The sequence below is a fragment of the Thalassophryne amazonica genome, chromosome 6 (assembly GCF_902500255.1).
Source record: "Thalassophryne amazonica chromosome 6, fThaAma1.1, whole genome shotgun sequence".
Lineage (NCBI taxonomy): Eukaryota > Metazoa > Chordata > Actinopteri > Batrachoidiformes > Batrachoididae > Thalassophryne > Thalassophryne amazonica.
In genome coordinates this window covers 103,813,710-103,833,193 of record NC_047108.1, presented here as the reverse complement: position 1 = coordinate 103,833,193, position 19,484 = coordinate 103,813,710, and the positions used below count along the sequence as shown (strand labels likewise).

At 40.2% G+C, this 19,484-nt stretch overlaps 1 protein-coding gene across 2 annotated transcripts in view; it reads left to right on the top strand.

Moving 5' to 3' along the window:
- Positions 1–19,484, top strand: part of pan2 (poly(A) specific ribonuclease subunit PAN2) — a 65,011-nt gene that overhangs the window by 17,789 nt on the left and 27,738 nt on the right. The window contains exon 1 of one of the 2 annotated variants that reach the window (XM_034173056.1): positions 16,986–17,164. The exons of the other annotated variant lie outside the window; for it this stretch is intronic. The gene's annotated coding sequence lies outside the window, so the exon portion shown is untranslated. Of the gene's footprint in view, positions 1–16,985; positions 17,165–19,484 lie in introns of those variants that run through there. 2 annotated transcript variants of the gene reach the window in all.

Genomic DNA, 19,484 nt, shown 5'->3' with positions numbered 1-19,484 from the left:
GGCCTTTAGATGGAAAGCAATTAAAACAAAAACAAAGACTTAAAGCAATAACAAAGAAAAAAAAAGACAATCAGCACGTGATTAAAATAAATCAAACACACAAATAAAATTGGTGTAAATTCAAAAGTCATGTGAACTGGAACGCATTCAAATACAACTCTGGCAGCACAAGTACATATGCACCTAACTTTCAGCATAGGCGTATGCAAATACATATGCCTACAAAAATGCAAGCATCTGTACATGCACTGCACATGTGGATACAGATATGCAAAGAGTATCTCATCCTACATCCAGGTGCATACGTTTCACACAGTTTTTGCAAACCATGACAAACTTTTTTTTTTGCACGCCTCAAAATCTGACCTCCATTTCTGGAACTGCACCGGCACAGCACTGGTTTCATAACAATGCTCTAAATCTGATATCTCATTTATTATGTCTTAAATGGTGCATGGTTAGAGTTAGGGTTTAATTTTTGAGAAATGCATCAAAAGTTTGGACAATTTAATACTTCTGTTTCCGGACTACTGCTTTGTACACTTCCAGGAGTCTTGCACAGTAGCAGAATTCTGATATAGTCCAGGTTCAATTAGGGAATGTTCCTATTCAAAACTGCAGATCACACGCATATAACTGTGTTGGAAGAAAATATGTCGATAGTAAGCTAAAAACCATGAGAGAAGGCATTCATTTTAAAGTTTACTTCAAAAAAGCAGAAAGTTTTTCTAAATCTGTATGCAAGATAGAAGTATATGTAACATGATGAGTTGCTTCATGTTGGATTTTAAGTGTGACATCAACCAGCAGAAAAGCCATGGGAATTAATGACTCCTATCAGAGACACTGTATATTATGAACGAAAGCATCTGACTGGTAAGCAAAGTACATGATTTTATAAAGGGGTCATACTAGTTAAAACTGGGCATTTTTTTTACATTTCCCAATTTGCCACAGCTGAGCTGAGCACACCTGATACTGTCAGATTGCAAAAGTGAAGCAGAGTTCATCCTGATTAGTATTTAGCTGGGAGACCATTTGGGAATGTTAGCATGTTTCTCTGTGTAGAACAGTGGTTGTGTGAGAAAGAACATGCAGTATAAAATTTGTTAATGTGCAGCAGACCTGATGTGGCAGCCCAGAACAACTAGGGCAGCTCCCCCCAAAATGCTTCATAAATAGACAACAGTGCATGGGTGTGTATATTTATTTATTGTTTATTTGATAAGGACAATGCACATTAATTCAATTCAATTCAATTTTATTTATATAGCGCCAAATCACAACAAACAGTTGCCCCAAGGCGCTTTATATTGTAAGGCAAGGCCATACAATAATTACGTAAAAACCCCAAAGGTCAAAACGACCCCCTGTGAGCAAGCACTTGGCGACAGTGGGAAGGAAAAACTCCCTTTTAACAGGAAGAAACCTCCAGCAGAACCAGGCTCAGGGAGGGGCAGTCTTCTGCTGGGACTGGTTGGGGCTGAGGGAGAGAACCAGGAAAAAGACATGCTGTGGAGGGGAGCAGAGATCAATCACTAATGATTAAATGCAGAGTGGTGCATACAGAGCAAAAAGAGAAAGAAACACTCAGTGCATCATGGGAACCCCCCAGCAGTCTAAGTCTATAGCAGCATAACTAAGGGATGGTTCAGGGTCACCTGATCCAGCCCTAACTATAAGCTTTAGCAAAAAGGAAAGTTTTAAGCCTAATCTTAAAAGTAGAGAGGGTGTCTGTCTCCCTGATCCGAATTGGGAGCTGGTTCCACAGGAGAGGAGCCTGAAAGCTGAAGGTTCTGCCTCCCATTCTACTCTTACAAACCCTAGGAACTACAAGTAAGCCTGCAGTCTGAGAGCGAAGCGCTCTATTGGGGTGATATGGTACTATGAGGTCCCTAAGATAAGAAGGGACCTGATTATTCAAAACCTTATAAGTAAGAAGAAGAATTTTAAATTCTATTCTAGAATTAACAGGAAGCCAATGAAGAGAGGCCAATATGGGTGAGATATGCTCTCTCCTTCTAGTCCCCGTCAGTACTCTAGCTGCAGCATTTTGAATTAACTGAAGGCTTTTCAGGGAACTTTTAGGACAACCTGATAATAATGAATTACAATAGTCCAGCCTAGAGGAAATAAATGCATGAATTAGTTTTTTCAGCATCACTCTGAGACAAGACCTTTCTAATTTTAGAGATATTGCGTAAATGCAAAAAAGCAGTCTTACATATTTGTTTAATATGTGCTTTGAATGACATATCCTGATCAAAAATGACTCCAAGATTTCTCACAGTATTACTAGAGGTCAGGGTAATGCCATCCAGAGTAAGGATCTGGTTAGACACCATGTTTCTAAGATTTGTGGGGCCAAGTACAATAACTTCAGTTTTATCTGAGTTTAAAAGCAGGAAATTAGAGGTCATCCATGTCCTTATGTCTGTAAGACAGTCCTGCAGTTTAGCTAATTGGTGTGTGTCCTCTGGCTTCATGGATAGATAAAGCTGGGTATCATCTGTGTAACAATGAAAATTTAAGCAATGGCGTCTAATAATACTGCCTAAGGGAAGCATGTATAAAGTGAATAAAATTGGTCCTAGCACAGAACCTTGTGGAACTCCATAATTAACCTTAGTCTGTGAAGAAGACTCCCCATTTACATGAACAAATTGTAATCTATTAGATAAATATGATTCAAACCACCGCAGCGCAGTGCCTTTAATACCTATGGCATGCTCTAATCTCTGTAATAAAATTTTATGGTCAACAGTATCAAAAGCAGCACTGAGGTCTAACAGAACAAGCACAGAGATGAGTCCACTGTCTGAGGCCATAAGAAGATCATTTGTAACCTTCACTAATGCTGTTTCTGTACTATGATGAATTCTAAAACCTGACTGAAACTCTTCAAATAGACCATTCCTCTGCAGATGATCAGTTAGCTGTTTTACAACTACCCTTTCAAGAATTTTTGAGAGAAAAGGAAGGTTGGAGATTGGCCTATAATTAGCTAAGATAGCTGGGTCAAGTGATGGCTTTTTAAGTAATGGTTTAATTACTGCCACCTTAAAAGCCTGTGGTACATAGCCAACTAATAAAGATAGATTGATCATATTTAAGATCGAAGCATTAAATAATGGTTCATTAAATTAATTAACACTTTGTACATTTTCATGCCCTAGTGTAAATATGAGAGATTTAGGTAAAAGCTACTTTCCATCTGTAGTCCTCAGACACACAACAGACAATTACAATAAATAAATTAAAACAAAACATGAGATTATGTACATCTCACCTGTGTTGACAGGTTTGATTGTTTTTTCGCCATTTTTAAGCTCATTTTAAAAAGCACTCAGGTATATGTCCCTCTCCTGTCCAAACAGCACCTTGGAATTGAGCGAAACGTGGCACATATATACTTTGACAAAGTGGAGTGACATAAGCTATTGATCTATTTAGCAGTAGTAGTAGTGCAGTGAGTAAAACATCAATCTCCAACACCAAAAGACACCATAAGGGCAGATGCTTGAAGGCTTGGGTTTTAACCTTCTTGTTAGAGGTTGTGAGTTTGGGTGAGAGACAAAGCAGACGCAATGCAGGTTACATTAGTGCTTTGATGGTAAAATGGTAAATGGACTGCATTTATATAGCACTTTTCCATCTGCATCAGACGCTCAAAGCGCTTTACAATTATGCCTCACATTCACCCCGATGTCAGGGTGCTGCCATACAAGGCGCTCACTACACACCGGGAGCAATAGAGGATTAAAGGCCTTGCCCAAGGGCCCTGAGTGATTTTCCAGTCAGGTAGGGATTTGAACCCATGATCTTCTGGACTCAAGCCCAACACCTTAACCACTAGATCATCACCTGGTTTTATGAGGAAACTGTCTCACACCTCTCTCTCAGATATACATATCCATAAAATACACAACAAAAGTGAATAGAAACAATTATTAAATTAAATAAAAGTAAACACTCACGCAAGAAAAAAAACCTCCCCTTGCTGCAGGCTTTACTTCAGAGAGTTTTGGTGGCTGCTGTATAAGATAAGATAAGATAAGACTTTATTGATCTCACATTGGAGAAATTCATGTTACGTCAGCTCTGACAGGTTGGAGTTAATCCTTTAGCGAGGATGAAATCTTTTTTTCTCTCTACAGTTTAAAGGGAACAACAGGTGCCCCTCTGCTTGGTTGAACTCATGTTCTTGAACAAGATGACCATGAAAAATGAACAAGGTAAATTTAACCCTTTTGTGCACATTGCTGGGCTTTGCACTGGAATTTCCTGCAGCTTAAACAGCAAAGTGCGCTTGCACACAATACTTTCCTTGACCCGGTGAAATCACATTTCAAGTTTCATGTGCTGTGAAGTTTTTCAGCATTTACCTGGAAGACAGGTCAGTTGTCTTCATACTGGCGTTTTTGAAAAACATTCAGTGGATACTCCAATTCCAGTATCAAATGTCTGCACAATAATATAACATATTTTAATGACTTCACCTTTGCTGTTTCACTTTGATTTAACCACACTTTCACTTGCCTTTATCCATTTTGGCAAGCTTATATTTCCCCTAGAATTTGTTTTGGACCACATTAAAATGTGGTTAGTAAGTCCCTTCGGCAACTCCCTTATTTTCACTCAGGGTCAACACAGCAGATCCAAGGTGGATCTGCATGTTGATACGGTACACGTTTTACACCAGATGCCCTTCCTGATGCAACTCCACATTACATGGAAAAATGTGGCAAGGGTGGGGCTTAAACCGGCAACTTTTCGCACTGAAACCAAGCACACTAACTGTAGTGTCCAAAGGAGACCACCAGTGGGCAAGCACCCTAATATAAAGGTCTGTTTTGCTGCAGTGTGGCAGGAGGCTGAATAGGAGTGCTGAGTCAGCAACAAGTGTATGACACCAGACGGCTGTTCCAGAGTTATATATTCCATTGGCGTTCTTTTCTAAAGTGCAGTCTTTCTTCAGCAGACCCACAAAAGGTTTTTCTGGCCACAACACTAAGCACTTGGCCACCACCCCCGAACATATTAAAATGTGGTTGATGGTTGAAAATCACAGACCTGTATCTCTGTGTAGATTTAAGATCAACTGCTCACTGAATTAGTATTGTTTATTAATGGTCCATACATGCACATTGATGCATTAACTCAATATGCATATTATTTAGCACATCTGTTTAACTACTCATTAAAGCGCATGCTGAAGTTCACATCAAGCATCATAATGTGGAAGAAAGGTGATTTTAGTGGCTTTGAATGTGAAATGGTTGTTTGTGCCAGAGAGGCTGGTTTGAGTATGCTACAAAATGCTGAACTGAAAAAGAATAAACATTCAATAAACAGCTGCTCTCTGTGAAAATTCCACATTGAAAGCAGAAGAATCAGAATAGCCTTTATTCACCAAGTATCTTCAAAGAAACAAGGAATTAAACTCCAGTTTGAGCTGTACTCTCTCTGTACAAAGATGTATAAATAAACACTAAATAATCCACAATAAAACTGTGCAAATAAAAATGTGCAAACACAAAATGTGCAACAGAAAATGTGCAATGGATAAACAGACAAACAGATTGAAGTTGTACATGAAGTAAGGAGAGGAATGGCACCAATAATTGTTTTTATATCCAAAGTGTACAAAGGAGTATCTCTGAATGAACAATGGCAGGGCTGCAATGGAGAGGACCAAGAATTTCAGATACCTGGGATTGATCATTGGTAAGGATTTGAAACAGTAACATCAAACTGATGGCTGCACTTCTTCCTCTGTAGAGTTAAGAGGTTCAGTATGGACTCCAGAATGGTGCAGATTCTACAGGTGCATCACTGTGAGTTTCCTGGCTGCGAACATTATGGTTCAATCAATCAATCAGTTTTATTTATATAGCGCCAAATCACAACAAACAGTTGCCCCAAGGCGCTTTATATTGTAAGGCAAAGCCATACAATAATTACGTAAAAACCCCAACGGTCAAAATGACCCCCTGTGAGCAAGCACTTGGCTACAGTGGGAAGGAAAAACTCCTTTTTAACAGGAAGAAACCTCCAGCAGAACCAGGCTCAGGGAGGGGCAGTCTTCTGCTGGGACTGGTTGGGGCTGAGGGAGAGAACCAGGAAAAAGACATGCTGTGGAGGGGAGCAGAGATCAATCACTAATGATTAAATGCAGAGTGGTGCATACAGAGCAAAAAGAGAAAGAAACACTCAGTGCATCATGGGAACCCCCCAGCAGTCTAAGTCTATAGCAGCATAACTAAGGGATGGATCAGGGTCACCTGATCTAGCCCTAACTATAAGCTTTAGCAAAAAGGAAAGTTTTAAGCCTAATCTTAAAAGTAGAGAGGGTGTCTGTCTCCCTGATTTGAATTGGGAGCTGGTTCCACAGGAGAGGAGCCTGAAAGCTGAAGGCTCTGCCTCCCATTCTACTCTTACAAACCCTAGGAACTACAAGTAAGCCTGCAGTCTGAGAGCGAAGCGCTCTATTGGGGTGATATGGTACTATGAGGTCCCTAAGATAAGATGGGACCTGATTATTCAAAACCTTATAAGTAAGAAGAAGAATTTTAAATTCTATTCTATAATTAACAGGAAGCCAATGAAGAGAGGCCAATATGGGTGAGATATGCTCTCTCCTTCTAGTCCCCATTAGTACTCTAGCTGCAGCATTCTGAATTAACTGAATGCTTTTCAGGGAACTTTTAGGACAACCTGATAATAATGAATTACAATAGTCCAGCCTAGAGGAAATAAATGCATGAATTAGTTTTTCAGCATCACTCTGAGACAAGACCTTTCTAATTTTAGAGATATTGCGTAAATGCAAAAAAGCAGTCTTACATATTTGTTTAATATGCGCTTTGAATGACATATCCTGATCAAAAATGACTCCAAGATTTCTCACAGTATTACTACAGGTCAGGGTAATGCCATCCAGTGTAAGGATCTGGTTAGACACCATGTTTCTAAGATTTGTGGGGCCAAGTACAATAACTTCAGTTTTATCTGAGTTTAAAAGCAGGAAATTAGAGGTCATCCATGTCTTTATGTCTGTAAGACAATCCTGCAGTTTAATTGGTGTGTGTCCTCTGGCTTCATGGATAGATAAAGCTGGGTATCATCTGCGTAACAATGAAAATTTAAGCAATGCCGTCTAATAATTATGGTATGGATGGGGCGATCTGAGCAGGACTGCAAAACCAGAGAGGTGAAAGCTGTAGAACACATCACAAAGTGGAAGTGCTACTCATGTAGAACATCTACTCAGGAGCAGAAGGGAAGCTATTAAAGATCCTAGACATCCCAGCCATAGCTATGCTGCTGTCCAACAGGAGGTTATGCAGCATCATTTTATATTATTCCCACAAACACTGCAAACATTTTACTTACAGTATATACATTTACCACATTTAGATATTTGTATTTCCAATTGTATCTCTATCTGTATATTTGTATCTCCAATTGGTTCAAAATGCTGCTGCCAGACTTTTGACACGAAGCAGAAAGTTTGACCACATTACACAGATTTTGGCATCTCTTTACTGGCTTCCTGTCCTTATAGGATCAGATTTTAAGGTACTGCTATTAACCTATAAAATTATTCACACACTGGCGCCTCCCTACTTAGCTGACCTAATTCAACCCTACGTACCGGCCCGGGTTCTGTGTTCTCAGGGTGCAGGACTACTGCAGGTCACACAGCTTTCTCTTATCGTGCCCCTGTTCTGTGGAATGATCTCCCTGCATCAATAAAATGGTCAGATTCTGTAGACTTTCAATTATAGACTTAAGACGTACTTATTTTCCCTTTCGTATGGCTAGCAGACTGGCATAGTATGTTATTATGCTTTTAACTCTTTTAAATTCATTTTATTAGCAAACACAGCGGGCTGCTGCCTCAACTTTAAAGTGTGGGTCTGTTTGTAAAGCTTAGGGCTAGTGGCCAGCGATCACCTTAGTATTTCTTGTTTTTCTTGTAGCTTAATGCTAACATATTGTGCTGTATTTGTTGTCTTTCTGCCGTCTGATTCTGCTTTTTTCTCTCTGAGGTGTGGCTCCATCCAGAGATGGGAGTGGGTGTCTTCTTCTGCAAGTCTCCCATATTGTGTACCAGCATGGACGCACAAAATTTCCTGTATATTTGTATTGTCAGTTGTTTTGTCAATTGTGTCGGTAGCATGGCCCAATCAGAGGGTCACCCCTTTGAGTCTGGTCTGCTTGAGGTTTCTTCCTCAACTCATCAGAGGGAGTTTTTCCCTTACCACTGTCGCCTGTGTGCTTGCTCGAGGGATTGGTAAGGTTAGACTTTACTTGTGTGAAGCGCCTTGAGGCAACTTTGTTGTGATTTGGCACTATATAAATGAAATAAATTGAAAGTGAATTAAATTGAAATTGAACTGTATTTATTTTAATTTTAATATACATCTTTTACCCATGATCCAATCCAAAATAAGTGGTTGAAGATGAGTGATATATATCTTTTATACCACACTTATATGTCCTTCTTCTGTTGTATTTATGGCAAATGTGGGAACTTGGAGAAAATAATTTCACTATTTACAGTTCTATTTTCTGATATGTTGTATGCAACTGACAATAAAGAACTATTGACTACCATAAAGAACTGTTGAGCCTTGAAGTTGGGGTGGAACAGTGCGAGTATTTGTACAGATCCATCAGGGTACGGACATTACTGTTCAGTGCAGGCAGTCATGTGGCAAACACAAGTTTTAAATCACACAAAGGAAGATACTAAAAGCTAGTTGTAGCTGACTAAGAGCCTGGTTTGGTGTGGATGATGAGCAGTATATTGTGATGTCATCCACCTAAAAGTGAACAATACATTGTGGTGCTCCACAAGGAACAGAAAAGGGAAGTGGTAGATGTGCCAATTCCCAGCGACAGGAAGATCAGAAAGAAAGAGCATGAGAAAATCAAGAAGCACCAGGGCTGAAGGACAAACTAGAAGGTGTGAAAGTTAAAAGCCAAAAAAAAAACAAAAAAAAACTGGAAGAATGGCTCCTGCAGATTCTGGTGACATCTGAAGTCTCTGTCCAGAAAAGTGCCATTAAAGTAATCTCCAGAAAATTATTATGTTGCAGGTAGTTTCTAATTATAATGTAGTTACTGTCAACTATTCAGGACTATAGCCAAGTGGCAAGGGACTGATTTTATGATGTGGTTGTCCATTAATTACAATATAATGACAGATAGAAAACCCACAGGTAGTTACCATGCAGTTTCCTGCAGGTTAGGTGGCTGGCTTCCAAGCAGCATGAGTGCTGTGCAAAGAAATCACTAAATAAGGAAGTGACGTAATGTTTACATAACAAGTCACACGTGTAGAACATGCTGCCTGAGGAACTCACACACAGGGTCATCTGAAACAAACGCTGCAGTTAATCTGAATATGTGTAAGATTGCTGTGGATTTTTTTTTCTTAAAAGTTACCTTTAAATTGTATCTCTTGTTGGATCACATTTTGGTAAGAAAATAAATTACACAGGTCAAACCCTTCCTTGCTGAGCAATCAGTACCTTTTCCCCTGAGCTAACAGCTTCCTGTTCCTTTTTCCTATGAGCTCAGCATAGCATCACCGCATGCTGAAGGAACTCAGGGGAGAAGTCTGTCAGGGGAGGAAGTAGACTGAATGCTGCGGAGCACCAGGGGAACAGGAATGTTTTAGGAAAGCACAACTTCCCTCTTATGTCTCTGTTATTTGTTCTGGAATTTAATCTGTGGTAAAAAGGGGTTCCGTTGTGCCTGAAACTTTACATCATTCCTTAAAGGATTGCTATTATTTTGAATTGAACAAATAACCACATTACAGAAATGCTCTGACATGAACCACACAGAGTGTGTAATGCTGAAAAATCATATTTATTTTGCATGGAAATGACAGATGACTGTACTCTGATTTCAATAAATATTAATAAATAAATAAATATGATTTGAATACATACAGTACATCTGGAAAGTATTCAGAGCCCTTCACTTTTTCCACATTCCCAAAGAGCTGTCCAGAGATGTTCAATCAGATGGGCCACTCAAGGACATTCACAGAGTTGTCCTGAAGACACTTCTTTGATATCTTGGCTGTGTGCTTAGGGTCATTGTCCTGTTGAAAGATAAACTATCCTCCAGTCTGAGGTCAAGAGCGCTCTGGAGCAGGTTTTCATCCAGGATGTCTCTGTACATTGCTGCATTCATCTTTCCCTCAATCCTGACTAGTCTCCCCATTTCTGTCGCTGAAAAACATCCCAACAGCATGATGCTGCCACCACCATACTTCACTGTAGGGATGGTGCCTGGGTTCCTCCAAACATGACACCTGACATTCACACCAAAGAGTTCAATCTTTGTCTCATTAGACCAGAGAATTTTGTTTCTCATGGTCTGAGAGTCCTTCAGGTGCCTTTTGGCAAACTCCAGGTGGGCTTCCATGTGCCTTTTACTAAGGAGAGGCTTAATTCTGTCTGGCCACTCTACCATACAGCCCTGATTGGTGGATTGCTGCAGAGATGGTTGTCCATCTGGAAGGTTCTCCTCTCCCCACAGAGGAATGTTGGAGCTCTGACAGAGTGACCATCGGGTTTTTGGTCACCTCCCTGTCTAAGACCTTTCTCCCCCAATCGCTCACTTAAGATGGGCGGCCAACTCTGGGAAGAGTCCTGGTGGATCTGAACTTCTTCCATTTACGGATGATGGAGGCCACTGTGCTCACTGGGACCTTCAAAGCAGCAGAAATATTGCTGTACCCTTCTACATATTTGTGCCTCGAGACAATCCTGTCTCAGAGGTCTACAGACAATTCCTTTGACTCCATGCTTGGTTTGTGCTCTGACATGGACTGTCAGCTGTGGGACCAATATATTTAGACAGGTGTGTGCCTTTTCAAATCATGCCCAATCTACTGAATTTTCAAAAAAAAACAAAAAAAAAAAACAACATTTTACCCATTGACATTATGAGGTATTGCATGCAGAATTTTGAGGGAAAAAATTAATTTCATCCATTTTGGAATAAGGCTGAAACATAACAAAATGTAGAAAATATGAAGCGCTGTGAATACTTTCCAGGTACATTGTATGTTAAAACATGATTCCATCAGATATACATTCCATGTGTACATGGTAAAAATAAGATTGGAAACACTGTTTTCCATTATCGATCCTTTTTGACAAACCCTCCAGGTTGTACAGAATTTGACCAATGTGATCAAATAGGGGATGCTCGTACATCCCTGTGTAGCATGAGCACTAAAGCATTCAAAGCTCTACATGCATTTAAGAGCTGAGCTTTCCATGTGGCCGGTTGGATCACCAACACCAAAGACGCGAGCAGCAAGGATGGAGAAGGAGAAGAGTCTGTCCATGGTGTAGTAGCACAGCAGATCTTCCTTCCAGGGCTGAAGAGCTGGATGATTATCATCACAGGCAGGAGTGTCCTGAGGAATAATAAAACATGTCAGACCTCTGGAGGGAAAACACTATAAGAGCAGTGAAATCTTGTAATCTGTCGATGAGTGTAGTGGTTGTCAATGTGGACTCTATAGAAAAAAATTAAGATCAGTTGGGTCAACTCCATTCACCTGCTGGGGGTCAGGTCCTCCTGTCATCTGCACACATCTGCTCATGTCCTTGTGCAGCTTTTCCACTGATGATTTCGCCATCTCCACAAACTTTGAGCAGCTTTCAAAACCAGCAACACTGTTCAGTGCAGACTTGTAGCTCTTCAGGACATCCAGCATCTTCCAGGTGCACAGCTGAAGAAGGGGAATCAGGAGGAAAATTAATAAATAATAATAAAAAAAAACTTCAAAAAATTATCTTGATGCCGAGAAGGTCATGAATTCAGTGTTGCTTCTTTACGAGTGTTTTTGTTTGTCTCTGAGATGTGATATCCATGAGATGTAGTGGAATGATAGCATTTATCAAGAGGAAGAACCCAATCAATTTTTGTAACCATCAGGATCCTGATGTGTATTCTAGATAAAATATTTTTACATTTTCCTCTACATCTTCTTTTTCTTTTGGCTGCTCCTGTTAGGGGTCACCACAGCAGATCAATCATTTCCATCTCACATTTCAGAGGGTGACATTTATTCACTGAAATGTAATTTAAACCAACTGCCTTTCCACTCTTCATCCACTTCATAGCTGCCCTCACTTCATCCTTGCTAATCTCTTGCACTTCCTGATTTACTCTCTCCACATCATCCAACCTTTTCTTTCATGATCTTCATTCATCAGCTCCTCACAATATTCCCTCCACCTTCTCAACACTCTCTCCTCGCTTATCAGCACTTCACATCTGCAACTTTTATCACCCTAACCTGTTGCAGTTCCTTTGTCCCTTTGTCTGGCCAATTGGTACAAGTCTGTTTCTCTTTCCTTACTATTCAGCTCACTATATGCCTTGCGCTGCATCTCCTTGTACTCCTGTTGACTTTCTTCATATCTCTGACTATCCTAATTCTTTTTTACCAACATCTTTCTCCTTATGCTTTCCTGGACATTTTCATTTCACCACCAAGTCTCCTTGTCTTCCTTCTGCTGTCTAGACATCACACCCAGTACCTTCCTAGCTGTCTCCCTCACCACATCTGCAGTACCTTTCAAGTTGTCCAAAACTGCTTCCCCTCCATCCACTGCCTCTCTCACCTGCTCAGAGTTTCACACAATAGTCTTCCTCCTTCAGCTTCCACCATCTGATCCTTGTTGAGCTATCACTCACTTCTTCTTCACCTCTAAAGTCATCCTACAAACCACTATCCTCTGCTGTCTAGCTACACTCTCTCCTGCCACCACAGTCTCCAATTTCTTTTAGCTTGCATCTCCTACAAAGAATGTAGTCCACCTGTGTGCACCTTCTTCCATTCTTATATGTCAACTACCATCTGCCCTTCCATTTTCATGTCCTTGATACCATATCTACACATTACTTCGTCATCATCTCTGTTCCCTTCGCCAACATGCCCAGTGAAGTCTTCTCCTGTCACCATTCTTTAATGCTTGGGCACACTCTCCACCACCTCGTCTGAGGTGGTGAAGAGTGGTACTTTCTGCAACATATACTATAAAAAGTATACTCACATATACTGTAAAGTATGCCACATATACAGTAAAAAATCTGTAATTGTTTTTCCTGAATTTTAAAAATAGAAAACAATAAAATTACAAAACCAGAGCAATGCAAAATAACATGAGAAAATTCACTGCAACCGTAGTTATTTTCCATTTACAGTATTTCATAGCACCCCAGCTGCTGTAATATTACTGACTTGCAACATTGTGATCAATTTCTTTATTTTTTTTTCTAGCAAATCTCATTGAAACCTAACGGAATGTTCAAAATCACAAAGCGAAAGCAACCTTTATATTTTGATACTGATTTGATTCTGTTGTTTAGTTTTTCTGTACGCAACATTTCAAATATTCAAGGGGTTTAGAAAAGCTATTACAGTAAAACTTGCATATAATGGATTCAGGTGGACCAATGAACTTTGTCCGTTATAAATGAAATCCGCTAGATGTATAAAACAGACAAAATCTGTTATATACTCAACAAAAATATAAACGCAACACTTGTGGTTTTGCTCCCATTTTGTATGAGATGAACTCAAAGATCTAAAACTTTTTCCACATACACAATATCACCATTTCCCTCAAACATTGTTCACAAACCAGTCAAAATCTGTGATAGTGAGCACTTCTCCTTTGCTGAGATAATCCATCCCACCTCACAGGTGTGCCATACCAAGATGCTGTTTAGACACAATGATTAGTGCACAGGTGTGCCTTAGACTGTCCACAATAAAAGGCCACTCTGAAAGGTGCAGTTTTGTTTTATTGGGGGGGATACCAGTCAGTAACTGGTGTGACCACCATTTGCCTCATGCAGTGCAACACATCTCCTTCGCATCATCCGTGAAGAGAACACCTCTCCAACATGCCAAACGCCAGCGAATGTGAGTATTTGCCCACTCAAGTCGGTTACGACGACGAACTGGAGTCAGGTCGAGACCCCGATGAGGACGACGAGCATGCAGATGAGCTTCCCTGAGACGGTTTCTGACAGTTTGTGCAGAAATTCTTTGGTTATGCAAACCGATTGTTCCAGCAGCTGTCCGAGTGGCTGGTCTCAGACGATCTTGGAGGTGAACATGCTAGATCTTTGAGTTCATCTCATACAAAATGGGAGCAAAACCAAAAGTGTTGCGTTTATATTTTTGTTGAGTGCATCAAATGATTTATAGGGAATCCCCAGCAACACTGAGGCTTAGTATTTCCTTGATTAAACACCTGACCTTGAATAGGGGCCTGTCTCATTTAATGACCATGTCAAAACTTCGTCTGCCTTAAATAAGTGCCGGGCATTATGTGCATTAAAAGGATTACATTTGGTCACACTTTTTTCTAAGTCAGTTATGGTGCGGTACCTTAAAATCCTAAAGTCTGATTTATGCTTCTTCAGCTCCGTAACTCCATGGCCATGCAATGACGTTGACGTGCACATTGACCCTTTTAAAGTTTTTCGTCACGTCTTTATGCAATTTGCCACAGGAACCGTGGGTTTTTCTGCATTAATTTGTCCTTCAGCAAGCTCCACTTCTTTACACAAACATCAACCTCCAAACCAACAGTACGGTACGTGTAATTTCCCTCTATGAATTCCAGGTTATTTGAGCATCATTTTGTGACTCTGTGTTGTGAAGTTGGTCATATTTGCAGACTTTTCTGCCAAATGTATTTGATCCATGATTGAAATGTAATTAGCGGGCGCACTGCAAAAACTATTAAAATATTATAGGAGAGGAAGGAGTGAAAACACAAAAGTGACTAATCACAGCCCTTGCTGTCTCCATCGTTTAGCAGGTCCACATTAGGCTGTGGGGAGGGTTCGCTGCCATGCAGAGAGCTCTGATCTAAAGTAGTTTGGTTTGTCACACTGAGGGATATGTGAGAAACTTAACACCATATAACAGTGCAGGCAACAAGGAGTATTTTGTTAATAATCACTGGCATTGAATAAAGGCCTGCTCGTTTAGGTGCCGGATCTGAGCATGGTTTGAAAAAACAAATGCCTGGGTTTTTAATCAAGGAAATACGGGACCCACTTTCTTCAAATCGGCGAGTGTCAGTGCTGAACTTCATGTCGTAGACTGGGCACAACCAGACGGCTCTGTCCAGTATATGTAAGGGGTTTTTAATAGGAATACATTGTGATGGGGTGTGAAATTGTTTCCCATATGAGCAAAAATCCGTTATACAAAATCCGGTATATACGATGTTTATTACATGGAAAACCATACAAAAGCACTAGGACTTTTTCTTTTGTCTGGTGACTGCAACTATCAGGTTCATACAATGATGGTTTAGGCGAGTTTTACTGTATTTCAATAGTGATCATCTAATATGACCTGTCAGTCATATCACATGACAGATAACCATCAAATGACGGTTTGTACAGATCCAGGTCACTACACTCCCACAGCGATCAGTTATAATCTTGTTATTCCAGTTCAAAAACTGAGGATTGTGCATGAGGTATTTGTGCTCTGTTTCTCATGTTTTTGTAAGAAGCACTTTACTTTATTTCAAAACATTGTCACTGATATCCACAAAATTTTACATTTTGAATTCAACCTTTGTTTAACCAGGTTAGTCCCACTGAGACTGAGATCTGTTTTGCAAGGGAGACCTGGGCAATTATAAAATGACAGTATTTGTATTTTATTGTTTTCCTGGTATGGTATACCTGTATAACAACAAGCATAATTAACACATTAAACTGTAAAAACACTTATTTCCAATGTGGTTGTCAATGACAGCAGGTAGCAAAATAAAAGCATATAAACAAAATTTAAAAATATAATAGAGTGATAAACTGTAACCATTCAATCGCAATAATAGTAATGTTGTTGTGTAAAGATAATTAGACACAAAATAATACAGGTTTAGATTAGTTGACATTGGAGCACCAAAAATTCTTAAAAAATGAAAAAGAAAAAAAAAACAAAAAAAACAAAGCAGCTCACCCCTGGTTTATGCTTGAGACTTCCTGGATCACACATGTCTTTGGGCTCCATCCAAGCAACATGTGTATTGAACTCTGACACACTGTTGGACCCATTTCGTACCTAAAAATCATTTGAAACACATATGTCTTATTGTATTTCATTTGTTTATATAATACACTGTAAAAAATTTCGCTTCTTTTTAAGGAAAAATTCTGGCAGCTGTGGCTACCAGAATTCCATAAAAATTAGTGAATATGTAAATGGTTTTACATAAAATATTTCACAGTGAAAACCTGTTGTAATTTTATTGCCTATTTAGAATAGAAAATTTCTGAAAAACCTTATGTTTAATTATCCTCAAAATGAATGTAGGTTAAACAGACACATCACCTCTTTTTCAAACACTCAGTATTTTATGGTATTTGTGAAAATTCTCATCAGTAAAATTCAACTGTATTGAAGTTTTTTGTATTACGGTTTTTGTGTTTAAACTAGTCATTTGTAAATTCTACAATGTTATACGATTATTTTAACATATTTGTAATGTTAAATTCGCAGTTCTGTTTCATTCCACATTTTACAAATAACTGCTGGGAATTAAACACTATACTCCATTCTTTTTCTTTCTACATTTTTTATGCCGTGATTTCACAGTTAATTCACATACTTTTTACAGTGTAGAACAAAAAAGGCGCTGCAGTGTTAAATGTCCTGTAAAATGAGCATTGAATGAACTCAACAATTCTGCAGTGATGCTGCAAATAAAAATCTTTGAAATTAAGAAAAACTTCTTCTTTTTTTGCAGCTATTAAAAAAGAAAAAAGTTTCAAATGACTCACCTCTTGTGACACTCGTTTGGCGATCTGATTGAGCTCCAGAGAGCTGCTGCGCGCCACCGCGCACGGGTCCGGGCTGAGCGCGGCCGGAGCGCAGGACGCGGCGGCGGAAAGCCAGAAGAAGAGAGCAGCGAGCAGCGCGGAGCCTCGGTCCATGGTGACTTTTCTTGTCGAAAGTCTGAGCTGTGTCTTGCAGTGGTGCTCGTCGATGATCCCTGTGTGCGCTGATCAGCCGGACAGATTTTTATACGCGGATGGACGGAGCAGTGAGTCACTGAAGGGTTTTCCTGGGCATCCTCAGGTGAGTTCATTTTGAATATCCATTAGCATAAGTGACGTCACGCGCAGGTGGGAAGGCTGGGTTTTATCATCTGGGAGATTATTTGGCGAAATTTTCAATGAACGCATTTTATTTATTTATTTATTTTTAGTCACCAGATTAAAAATAGGTATTAATTACAGCACTGGGGTTTCCTTGTGTGAGCTCCGAACGTCACAGGTGATATACGGGCTGCGTTCCAAACTCAAAACGCCGCAGCTATGTGAAGAATGTGTGCAGAGGAGATGAAAGACAAATGCACATAAAACAAGTTTCACATCTGCATGCCGAGGAAGTGAGATGAGGCTTGACACTGGAGACATTCTCTCTGCACAGCTCGTGCAAACTTCCCACTTGTGCCCCTGTGTCCTTCCAGAGAAAAAGCTTTGCATCTAAACTGAACTTAAAGAAAATGAAAGAGGAAGATAATGACGTATTTCCGTCCGTGAGTCATCAAAATACAATACAGTTTCTGTTACGCCACATATTATTGATTTACATGGGACCATCACGATTAAAATCAAGGATATTAATTACATTAATTAAACTCAGTATGACAACAGACTTGTTAAGTGTTTTATTAGGATAAGGATGTGGACACACACACACACACACACACACACACACACACACACACACACACACACACACACACACACACACACACACACACACACACACACACACACACACACACACACACACACACACACCCCCCTATTCATTTTATAGTTGGTATAATGTTAAAATATGATTCCTTCCATGTTTACATGGTAAAAACAAGATTGGAAACATTGTTTTCCATTATTGCTCCTTTCTGACAACCCCTCCAGGCTGTACAGAATTTGACCAATGAGATCGAATAGAGCAGGGGTGCCCAAGTTCGGTCCTCAAGATCTACCTGTCTGACACTCTTTATTGTCTCCCTGTTCCAACACACCTGAATCCAATGTAAGACTCATTAGCAGGCTTTTGGAACAAGGAGACAACTAAGGTAGAGCTCGAGGACCAAACTTAGGCACCCCTGGAATAGAGGATGCTGCTGTGTAGCACAAGCACCAAAGCATTCAAAGCTCTACTTGCATTTAAGAGCTGAGCTTTCCATGTGGCCCATTGAATCGCCAACAGCAAAGATGCGAGCAGCGAGGATGGAGTAGGAGAGTCGGCCCATGGTGTAGTGGCACAGCAGATCCTCTTGCCGGGGCTGAAGAGCTGGATGCTTATCATCATAGGCAGGAGTGTCCTGAGGAACAATAAAACATGTCAAACCTTTGGAGGAAAAAATAACTATAAGAGCAATGAACTGATTTCTTACTTTTTAAAAATGTTTAATACATTTGCAAAAATCTCAAAAAAAAAATACTTGTCATTGTCATTATGGGGTATTGTGTGCAGAATTTTGAAGGGAAAAAAAAAAAAGAATTTCATCCATTTTGGAATAACGCTTTAACATAACAAAATGTGGAACAAGTGAGGCACTGTGAATACGAGGTCTATTACAAAAGTATCTGACCTTATTATTTTTTTCAAAAACCATATGGAATTGATTCATATGTTTTTACGTCAGCCAAGCTTGTACCTTCGTGCGCATGCTTGAGTTTTTCCATGCCTGTCGGTTGCGTCATTCACCTGTGAGCACGCCTTGTGGGAGGAGTGGTCCAGCCCCCTCGTCGGATTTTCATTGTCAGGAAATGGCGGAATGATTTGGGCTTTTTTTCCATCAGATTTTTTTCAGAAACTGTTAGAGACAAGCAGCTGGAAATCATTCGAAAAATTTATCTTGCTTTCGGTGAAAATTTTAGGGCTTCACAGAGAATACGGACTGTTACTACAGCTTTAAGGACGCCCCACAATGGCGCACGGCGCGCCGCGCTCCGAGCCGCCATTGAGAGGCAGAAAACACCACCATTTCTAAACAGATGGCTGTGTGGAGCTGGGACCATCGTGAGCAATTTCTCTGGTTATCACAAGAGCTGGACATCAGCCATTTTCCGACAGATTTCACTTTTAACAAGAGATTTTGTCATGGAAAGCTGCGCGGAGGCTTCGCGTGTCAGGACCGATTCGCTGATCGAGCGAGACAAAGGAACACCTCCGTTTCGGAGTGTTAAAGGACAAGTTGGAACATGCCCAGCTCTCCACAATTTCTCTTATACTCACTGGGCTGGTAAGCATTGAAAGCCGAGATAGGCATGTCCCAACTTGTCCCCTGGCACTCTGAAACGGAGGTGTTCCTTTGTCTCGCTCAATCAGCGAATCGGTCCTGACGCGCGAAGCCTCCGCGCGGCTTTCCATGACAAAA